Below are 11,048 nucleotides of genomic sequence, written 5' to 3'. Positions count from 1 at the left end.
TTCCCAACCCAGGAATCAAACCTGGGTCTCCTGCATTGTAGGCAGATGCTTTACCATCTGAGCCACCAGGGAAGTCCAAAATACTGGAGTGGGTTGCCTTTCCCTTCTCCAGGGGATCATCCCAACCCAGGCGGATTCTTTACCAACTGAGCTATCAGTGAAGTCCAGCTTCCCTGGTGGCTCAGACAGTAAAAGTGTCTGCTTGCAATCTGGGAGACCTGGGTTCAATCCCTGGGTCGGGAAGATCCCCTGGAGAAGGAAATGGCAACCTACTCCAGTACTCTTGCATGGAAAATTCCATGGCTCCTAGGCTCCTAGTTTCTCAGAGCCTAGGATAATTGGAGTTATATGATCCATTGGGAAAAATCTCATTTTATCTCCTGTGTTCTTAAGTAGTTCTATCCAAGTGCATTTAAGGTGCAATTTCCCCTTTATTATTGAGTTTTTTCCTAGTCCCAATCTATATGACTATCTCAGGACACTTATCTAGAAGTGATTGGAAAAATCAGCATCTCTGGGAAATAGGTCTAAAGCTGAACAACTTAATGACCCTCATTTATTACCACTTCAGAAGCTGACTCTGCACAGCTGAACAGGCATAAGCTCTGCATCTGTGTGTACTCACATGCAGATTTCTCTTGTTCTCTTAGCTCTTAACTAAATAAGGCTAGTATTATTCCCATTTTACAGAAGAGAAAACTGAGGAAATAGAGCACTGAAGGAAGTTGTTCACGATGACCATGATAGTTAGTGGCATAGTCTCATTTACAGCCAGAGAGGCAGAGTTCTCATATTTCAGGAGCTTTGTCTTATTTGTTCCATGGGCTCTTTGGCAGTCCAATGAAGCCTATGGATCCCTTCTCAGAAAAAGTTTTTAAAGGCGTAAAGCAAAATACACATGATTATGAAGAAAATAAATTACTTTGAAATATGCATGCTCAGTCACTTCAGTGATGTCTGACTCTCTGCAACCCTATGGACCTTAGCCCGCAAGGCTTGTCTGTCCAGGGGATTTCCCAGGCAAGAATACTAGGGTGGGTTGCCACGCCCTCCTCCAGGGGATCTTCCCAATCGAGGGATCAAATGTGAATATCCTGTGTCTTCTGCATTATAGGCAGGAGAATCTTTATCACTGAGCCACCAGGGAAGCCCCATTTTTTTAAGTTACTAAAATATTAAAAACAAAATTTGTAAAGTAGATCTATATAGATGTATGCCTCTCAATTAACATATTAAATATGGCAGCTCTAATAATGACCACAGTTTTAGGTAGTGATGAACATAAATGACATCTTAACATATCTGAAACAACTATAATAGGCTGTAAAATATCTGTGAGTTCCTTCGGTAAAAAAAAGTCACAGAATCTGCTACTATTATTGTGGTCTGTTGCCTACAGTCATAATAGAAGGAAATGCTAAATTTCAACTAGAGGTTAGAGAAAATAAGAATGAAATGGTTTTCCCCATCCAAATTCACAACCCTTCTTCCTGGGTTTTATCCATGGTCCCTGTAAAGGTCTGGAGACTTTAAAAACTCCTTCTCTAGTCTGGTCCTTCATAAAACAGATGAGAAAACTGGGGGTCAGAGACAGAAAGTGATTACTTTGGATTGCTTAGCTATATAATAGCAAGGATAAAACCAGAGCCCAGGGGTTGTAAAGAGCTCTCATACAGGGCTGTTATGAGGAATAAATACAATACATGTAAATGTCTGGCACAGTATCAGGCACACAATAGCCATCTTGCAAAAAAAAAAAGGCCAGGTGATACAGTAGAAGCACATAGAGATAGAACTTTCTAGAAATCTCCTTAAATAAAAGGGGGACAGAGTCAGCAGTATGTACCTTTTGTTCTTGTCCCTTTCCTTTTCCTGTCCAGAAGAGAGACTTGGTTTCCACATTAGAAGGACAACGCAGGCAAATACTAGAAGGGACACGGGGCCTCCATCCTCAATGGTAAGGAACAACCACACAAGCCCTGGGTTAACTATTCCCCAACTTCTCACATGAGAAAAAACATCTGAGTTGTTCAAGCCACTGCTACTTGTGTTCTGTTATGTGTAGCCAGTTCACTCACTGACACACACCTCTTACTGGTTGGTGGCTGACTCTCTCTGAGCTTTGCATCTCTAAGAACAACATCAAGGTTTTCTGGTGAGGATCAGAGGATACAGAGGACTCAACACAATGCCTGGTTCAATTTGAAGTACACAGTTAAACGCAGTTGTTGTTGCTCATACAACTTAACAAAATAAACCGAACAACCCAATCAAAAAAATGGGCAGAAGATCTAGACATTTCTTCGAGAAAAAAATGCAAATGGCCAATGAGCACATGAAAAGATACTCAACGTTGCTAATTATCAGAGAAATGCAAATCAAAACTATGGTAAGGTACCACCTTACACTGGACAGATGGCCATCATTAAAAAGTCTACAAATAACAAATGCTGAAGAAGATGTAAAGAAAAGAGAACCTTCCTACACTGTTGGTGAGAATGTAAGTGGGTGCAGCCACTATGGAAAACTGTATGGAGGTTCCTCAGAAAACTAAAAACAAAATTACCATATGATCCAGCAATCCCACTCCTGGGCATATATCCAGACAAAACTCTAATCCAAAAAGATACATGCACCCCTATATTCCTAGCAGCACTATTCACACTAACCAAGACATGGAAACAACAGATGGATGGATGAAGAGGTGGTTCATATATACAATGGAATACTACTCAACCATAAAAAAGAACAACAAAAAATAAAAAAGAACCAAACAGTGCCATTTGCAGCAACACAGATGGATCCAGAGTTATCATACTAAGTCAGTCAGAAACAGAAAGACCAATACCATATGTTATCACATATGTGGAATCTAAAATGACATAAATGAGCTTATAGAGAAACAGACTCACAGACATCGAGGACAGACTTATGCTTGCCAAGTGGGGAGGAGGCTGGGGGAGGCATGGAGTAGGAGGCTGGTGTTAGCAGAGGCAAACTATTATATAGAAGGGATAAAAAACGGGGTCCCACTGTATACCACAGAGAACTATATTCAATATCCTATGATAAACCATAATAGAAATGAATATAAAAAAGAATTTGTACATATATATAACTAAATCACTCTGTTGTACAGCAGAAATTAACACAACATTGTAAATCATTATAAATCAACTACATTTCAACTTTTTTTTTGGAAAAAGGCAGCTGCTGTTACTATTATTGTTTCAGTGCCTTGCGGTTCATTTTAGTGTCTTGCGGTTCAGTGCTCTTTCTTCCATATTGGCTCACAGCTGCAAAACCACATACACAGCCTCACCATTCCTATCCACCCTCCCACCCCTCAAACCCCTCTCCCCCTCCCTCTGGTACACATGCCTCTAACTCAACCTTGATTAAGTGCTTATCATGTCTCACAAAAAGGAATAGTTTGTGAAAATACTGACAGAGGCAAAACACCTAATAATTAGTGGCTAACAACCACAGACATGGAAGCAATTAGGAGGTTTATACAAATTCAGGGAATGAAAGCAACTTCTCATTTATTCCTCAGATTTCTTGCATAAGCCCTGGAGATGTTATTTCCAACCAACAATGCTGACTTCACAGGAAGACTGTGGGATGAGAAGTGAGTGGAGAGGTTGGAGGGTGTTGTGAAGAACCTTCAGACCCCAAATGCCCCTTCCACCCTGCTCCTGTGGCTACTCTGCTGGACCTTTACCACCCAAGCTGGGGTCCTATGGATGGCACTCTTGCCTATGGGTCTTGACAACAGGATGGTGCTATTTCCCCACTTGGTTGTTTCTTTCCTTAGACATCACTTGTCCCAGCAGTGATGGGCTGGGGACCACTTGGGATGCTAATGCCTTCCAAGTAGGCTTCCTTAGCCATGGAGCACTTCTCTGCACTCAGGGCTGGTTGGGGCTCTATATGTGTAGCGGGCAGCAAAATGAAGACTATTTAACAAATTACCCAGTCCTCATAAACAGGTCCACACTATGCATTATTTAGTATCAAAGTTTCAGCTATGGTGAGGCTAACTTCAAATATTTTTGGCATGCTTTAGTTCTATTCCATCTACATGGTTCAAAGAAATTTATCACTTTTTACCACCAGGCACTTAGGAAGAAAACTACTTATTCTCTCATGTAGGCATAAAGGAAAAGCAAGAAGCAACATCAACTGTCTACCTTCCACTCCTCTTTCTCCTGACTTCGGGACAAGGGCCACCCTGAGATTGGGACCTATTTTCTAGGTGGAAATCTCTTACCCAAAGTCACTGTTCCTTCTGGATCAGAGTGTAGAACTTGGGTCTCTCCCTCCTGTGTCTAGAAAAGCCCAAGGACAGAGCTGCTCATGAGGCCATGTGCCAATGATACATATGAGAAGTTCCGGGCTCCAAAAAGGATCCCTTCCATGCCTGACCTTCCAATCTTGCCCCTAAACTAGAACCAGGTTCCTACTGCCCATCTCTTCCATGTTTGTAAACAGGACTATTCTACCCTAGGAGCTGAGTTCAGCTGGGGAGGGCTTTCTTTTGGCTAGGGTCTGCTGGGGAGTTATACAAAGTTATATGTTGATTTGTGACACATTTTGTGCCAAAATACAGTCACTATTTGAACGTCTTTTCTTTTTTCCTTAATTGTTTTTAAAGGGAGAAGAAACATTTGTATGAGAATGTTCCCAGGCACAGGCAGAAGTAGAACTTTAAAAATACTCTCTTTACTGTGATTACTAATGTTTTGTTGACTCTGACCAAACACGTGTATTGCACAAAGTTAGGCCTGTGTAAGGCAAGAGTGGGTTAAAAAAAAAAAAGTCCACATCAAGAACTGTCTTTTAGAGCACGAATGAGACCAATTAACTTTTCTACTTATTTACGCCAGTGAAGTTTTAGCATTTTTTATAGATCCCGCTACAGAACTGGTGTTCTATTTAATCCAGTTGTCTACACTAAAGTCCTGGGGCTCCCAAAGCATCAGTTTGAAGGACACTGGAAACACCTCAGAATGTTTTTTCTTATCTAGGAAGATTTTTCTAAGAACTAAAATGCAGAGAGCTGCTTTTATTATACCTTAAAATGAATAGCCTTTTAGATCTTAGATTTAGAAATAGTGCTCATTTGGGGGCTTCTTAGTAATCATTGCTCTGAGGGGCTCCTTGAATGGATGAATGATGAAGTCTGAGTGCTTGTCGAGGCTACTTAGAGAGCAGTGGACTCTGCTAGTAGCATGCTCGTGGGAGGATAGCTATAACCAGCACTGTGAACATAGCTCATGAAGACCCGTTTCTAGAAGATCCTCTCACTTCAGGAGGATGAATTGGGGTTTGGGAAGTAGTGAGACTGACAAGACTGACTGATTCTTGGGGACTTTCCTGTCCAGTGGTTAGGACTCGGAGCTTCCACTACAGGGGGCATGGTTCCATTCCTAGTGGGGAAACTAGGATCTCACACGCTGTAGCACAGCAAAAAGAAAAAAAAAATTAAAATAGTTTTGAAACACATCAAGTTGGTTGATTCTTGTCACCACTCATCCATCCCTTCCCCTGTTGAGGACTTCTGTGAGAGAATCATGGCTGAGTCCCCAGTTACCCTCGAGGTCAGCTCCAAGGGCCTTGGGGGAAAAGCCAGATTCTGCCTCCTAAGCTTTAATTTCCAAGCCGCAGGCCTCCCTGGCTCACTCCACTTACTCCCTTAGAGTGACACAGTGACAGGGTGGGGACGGGTGGGGGCTGCTACAAGTTGAGCCTTAGCCAGAACTTGGTCCGCAGCCTGTAATTTCCACAGGTTTGATGGGCTCCAGTTCCTGAAAAGTAACAGTATTTGAACAGTGTATTGTTTCCCAAACTTCAGTCATTAGTACAGTCACCACATAATTTTTGCTATTTCTGGGGTCCTCTATTATTTCTGTATATTTAAGATAATACAAATAATAAAATATGTATATTTAAAAATAATGTCTGACTGAACGAAAAATAACTTCACCACTTAAAAAATCTATTTTAAAAGGAAAAATTTTATGTCATCTGCACAGTTGAAATACTAGTGCCGCTTGCTCTAAAGAGAAGCTTTCAGCAGAAGTAAATACAATGAAAACGAAACAATATGATTAAAGTTGAGCTCTGAGGCTGCCTGCCTAAAGCCCTGGGCCTGAGGTGTGCTACTACTTTACTTAAACAAGAGAGGGAGGGAGGAAGAGAGAAACAGAGAGGGGTATTTGGGCTTTACTAGCATCAAAGTCAGGACTAAAAGAAACTGAAAAGAGAGTACTTTCTCATTTTACGGTCTAATATTATTGCCTATTCAGTGTTCTACTTAAGTCATCCTATAGGTAGGCAGCGTGCAAAGTACACTAGCTGAGCAGTTACGGGATCTTAAAAAGTTAAGATCAGGGACTTCCCCAGTGGTGCAAGCAGGGACCACGTTTGATCCCTGGTCAGGGAACTAGATCCCACATGCTGCAACTAAAGACCCCATATGCCACAACAAAGATCAAAGATCCAGAGTGCAACAACTAAGACCCAGCTGCTGTTGCTTCAGTCGTGTCCGACTCTGTGTGACCCCATAGATGGCAGCCCACCAGGCTCCCCCGTCCCTGGGATTCTCCAGGCAAGAACACTGGAGTGGGTTGCCATTTCCTTCTCCAGTGCATGAAAGTGAAAAGTGAAAGTGAAGTCGCTCAGTTGTGTCTGACTCTTAGCGACCCCATGGACTGCAGCCTACCAGGCCCCTCCCATGGGATTTTCCAGGCAAGAGTACTGGAGTGGGGTGCCATCGCCTTCTCCATAAATGTTTCTTAAAAACGGATCAGAAGGTCATAATGAAATCAATTTCCTTCTTGCATAGATAAAGGGAGATGAGGACAAACTAAATTTTTTATTGTAGTCAAATACACATGAAATTCACTTTAGTGACATGTAGTATATTCACAGTGTTGTGCAACAATCACTGCTGTCTAGTTCCACAACACCTGCATCATCCCCAAAGGCCTCCCTGGACCCATTATCAGTCATTCCTCATTTCCCCCTCTCCTAGCCCTGGCAACCACTAATGTGATCTCTGTTCCTATGGATTTGCTCACACTACAATTTTATATAAATGGAATCATGCAACATCTGGCCTTTTGTATCTGGTTTCTTACACCTAGAATGATGTTTTTAAGGTTCATTCATGTTGTAGCACGTATTAGTACTTATCATTATTTTTTATGGCTAAGTAATATTCCATTTATATTCCACCAGGGACTTCCCTGTCGGCTCAGACAGTAAAGCATCTGCCTACAATGCAGGAGACCTGCCTTCAATCCCTGTGTTGGGAAGATCTCCTGGAGAAGGAAATGGCAACCCACTCCAGTATTCTTGCCTGGAAAATCCCATAGATGGAGGAACGTGGTAGGCTACAGTCCATGGGGTCACAAAGAGTTGGACGCGACTGAGTGACTTTACTTTCACTTTACTTTCAATTTTCCATTTATAGTTTTACCACATTTTGTTTAGCCATCAGCTGATGTACATTTGGGTTACTTCCTCCTTTTGCTCTATGCTGCTATGAACATTCATATACAAAGTTGTGTTTGAGTTCTTGTCTTCAGTTCTTTGGGGTATATACCTAGGAGTGGAATTGTCAGGTTAAATGGTCATTCTATGTTTAAGTTACTGAGGAACTGCCTATCTATTTTCCACATAGGTTATACCATTTTGCATTTCAATCAGTGATGTACAAAGGTTCCAATTTCTCTGTATCATTGTCATCACATGTTATTTTCTGAGGTTTTTGTTTGTTTGTTAAATTGTAGCCATTTTAGAGAGATGGACTAACTAACTTTGATTGAACACTAACTCTCCATTTCTTTTCTGATTAATTCTCCACTCAGCAGCCAAATTAGTCTTTCCAAAATGCACATTTGATCACATCATCTGATTTTTGATCCCAATCTCTTAGGATGAAGACCAAAAACATCCCAAGTTCTCCAGACTTTGGCCTGGTCCTTGTCTGCTTTTCAACCGGCACCATTCCACCCAGGCCTTTTCAGAAAGCATCCTCTTGCCAGAGCATGGAGAGCTCCCTCTGCCTGGAATGCTCCCTTCCCACACCCTCAAAGCTTAGCTCAGGCTTCATTCTCTCAGGAAAGCCACCCCCCACCAGGCCAGCGGGCTTGTCCTCAGCTCTTAGAGCACTGTGCATTTCGCCTTTTTAACACTTTTGCCTGTTTGCAGTTACATATTTATTCATGCCATTATTTGGTCCTGTTGGAGAGCTCCACCTTCACTCTACAGAACAGTTAGCAATGAGGCCTTGGACACTCCTTGAACTTGGACCAGCTGTCTTTCCCCTTTTCCATTCAGTCCTCCCAACGAAGGAGGATGAATTTTCCTTTCTCTGCATTCCTTTGCTCTAAGAGCAAGTTTTCCCTTCCTCAAAACCTCTTCAAGCATGCAGGGTTGTCTGCTGGGTTTGCTTGATTCTTAAATTCAAAAAACACTTATAGGACAATAAAAGCATGAACACTGTTCAGGAAATGAAAAGATGAGACAAACTGGGAGAAAATATTTGCAAAGCATATATACATTCAAAGAATTGTGCTTAAGATATATAAAGAACTCTTAAAAGTCAATAAGATTTAAAAAAACAAAAATGAGCAGACAATTTAGACATATGATCAAAGATGTAAGCACATAAAAAGATGTTCAATATCATTAGTCATTAGGGAGATGCAAATTAAAGCCACAATAGAAGCTATATACCTACTGCTGCTACTGCTGCTGCTAAGTCGCTTCAGTCGTGTCCGACTCTGTGCGACCCCATAGACGGCAGCTCAGCAGGCTCCTCTCTCCCTGGGATTCTCCAGGCAAGAACACTGGAGTGGGTTGCCATTTCCTTCTCCAGTGCGTGAAAGTGAAAAGTGAAAGTAGAGTTGCTCAGTCGTGTCTGACTCTTAGTGACCTCATGGACTGCAACCTACTAGGCTCCTCCGGCCATGGGATTTTCCAGGCAAGAGTACTAGAGTGGTCTCCATTGCCTTCTCCGCTAGAATGACTAAATTTGAGAAGACTAGCATTACCAGGTGTTAGTGAGGATATGGAGCTTCTAGAGATCTCACACATTGTTGACAGGAATGCAAATGGTACAGTTATTTTGGAAAACAGTATGGCAGTTTTAATAAAGTTACCATACAACACAGCAATTCCACTCTTAGCTATTTACCCCAAAGAAAGGCAAACATCCATATGTTCGCACACGAAGATCCTCAGCTGCTGGCTGTGCTGAAGAGGTCTCCCCAGCAGAGGTCAGTCTGCTGTGTGTTGACAGGGTATTTTCAGCCATCACAAAGGAGACATATAAGAAGTTATCAGTCTTGCCTTTGCTTTTACAGAGTTTTCCAGGGGATGAAGTTAAAAAATGCCAGATAAAAATGCTATATAGGCTTTGTTTTCAGACACTAGAAAAAACTCCAAGTAGCTCATAAGATTCCACTGTGAGAAACACAGAGTCTGATGAGGGGAATGAGTCAGGCTTCCCTGTGGCTCAGCTGGTAAAGAATCCACCTGCAATGAAGGAGACCTGGGTTAGATTCCTGAGTTGGGAAGCTCCCCTGGAGAAGGGAAAGGCTACCCACTCCAGATTCTGACCTGGAGAATTCCATGGACTGTATAGTCCACGAGGTTGCAAAGAGTCAGACATGACTGAGTGACTTTCACTTTTCCCATATTTAGTTCCCATAGGGAGGATTTCTTATCTATGACACTGGGGAAAACTATAGGGAAGATCAGTGGTTTCTAGGACTGAAAGTGGGAGGAGAGCGGCTACAAACAGGCATGAGTGAAATTTGGGGGTGTTGAAATCTAGATCTTGATTTCAGTATTGGTCACACAAATGCATACAGTTGTCAAAATTTATCAAACCATACACTTCAAAAAAGAGTCTAAAAAGATTTTTAAACTAAGAAAAACTGAAGTATAATTAATTTACATGTTGTATTAGATTCAGGTGTACAGCAAAGTGAGTAAACTATATATTTTCCAGATTCCGTGGCATTACAGGTTATTAGAAGACATTGAATATAGTTCCCTGTGGTATACAGTAGGTTCCTGTTATCTATTTTATGCATAGTAGTGTGTATGTTAATCACCAACTCCTAGTTTATCTCTAAGAGTTTTATTTGATATAAATTATACCCAATAAAACTGACTTAAATACTTGAAATTCAACCATAAAAAAGAAATAATTTAATTTAAAAATGGGCAAAGGACTTCCAGCAAGCATGTAAAAGACGCTCAACATCACTAACCATTAGGAAAATGCAAACCAAAACCACAGCAAGAGGGTCTTCCCTGGAGGTCCAGTGATTAAGACTGCCTTCCAACGCAGAGGGTGCAGGTTCAATCCCTGTTGGGGGAGCTAAGATCCTACAAGCCTTCCAGCCAAAAAAACCAGAACACAAAATACAGAAGCAATATTGTAACAAACTCAATAAAGACTTTAAAAATGGTCCATTAAAAAAAAATCTTAAAAAACCACAATGAGATACCATCTCATACAAATTTAGATGGTTACTATTGAAAAAAAAAAAAAAACAAAGTAACAACTATTGATGAAGATTTGGAGAAACTGGAATACCTGGGCACTGTTAGTGTGGATGTCAAATGGTGCAGTTGCTATGGAAAACCATATGTTAGTTCCTCAAAAAATTAGAATTGTCAGATGATTCAGCAATTCCATTTTTGGATAAATATCTAAAAGAATTGAAATCTGAGTCTTGAAGAGGTATACATACACCCATGTTCATAGCAGCATTATTCACAAAAGCCAAAAGATGGAAGCAACCTACATGTCCATTAGAGAATAAATGGATAAACAAACTGTGGTATATACATACAATGGAATATTATTTATCCCTAAAAAGAAAAGAACTGACATATGTTACAACATAGGTGAACATTATGTTAGGTTAAATAAGCCAGTTGCAAAAAGACAAATACTGTATGTGAGGTGTCTAGACTGGTCAAACTCAGAAAACAGAATGGTGGTTGACAGGGGCAGGGCA

The 11,048-nt window shown here is 41.1% G+C and overlaps 1 non-coding gene across 1 annotated transcript; it reads right to left on the bottom strand.

Moving 5' to 3' along the window:
* TRNAC-ACA (transfer RNA cysteine (anticodon ACA)) lies at positions 1–72 on the bottom strand. Its single transcript has one exon. It is a non-coding gene; the product is annotated as a tRNA-Cys (tRNA).
* Positions 73–11,048: the final 10,976 nt, after the last annotated feature.

The sequence above is a fragment of the Budorcas taxicolor genome, chromosome 7 (genome assembly GCF_023091745.1).
Source record: "Budorcas taxicolor isolate Tak-1 chromosome 7, Takin1.1, whole genome shotgun sequence".
In the NCBI taxonomy this organism is placed as follows: domain Eukaryota; kingdom Metazoa; phylum Chordata; class Mammalia; order Artiodactyla; family Bovidae; genus Budorcas; species Budorcas taxicolor.
Note: the sequence above shows the minus strand (reverse complement) of the source record. Positions and strands in the feature narration are given on the sequence as shown.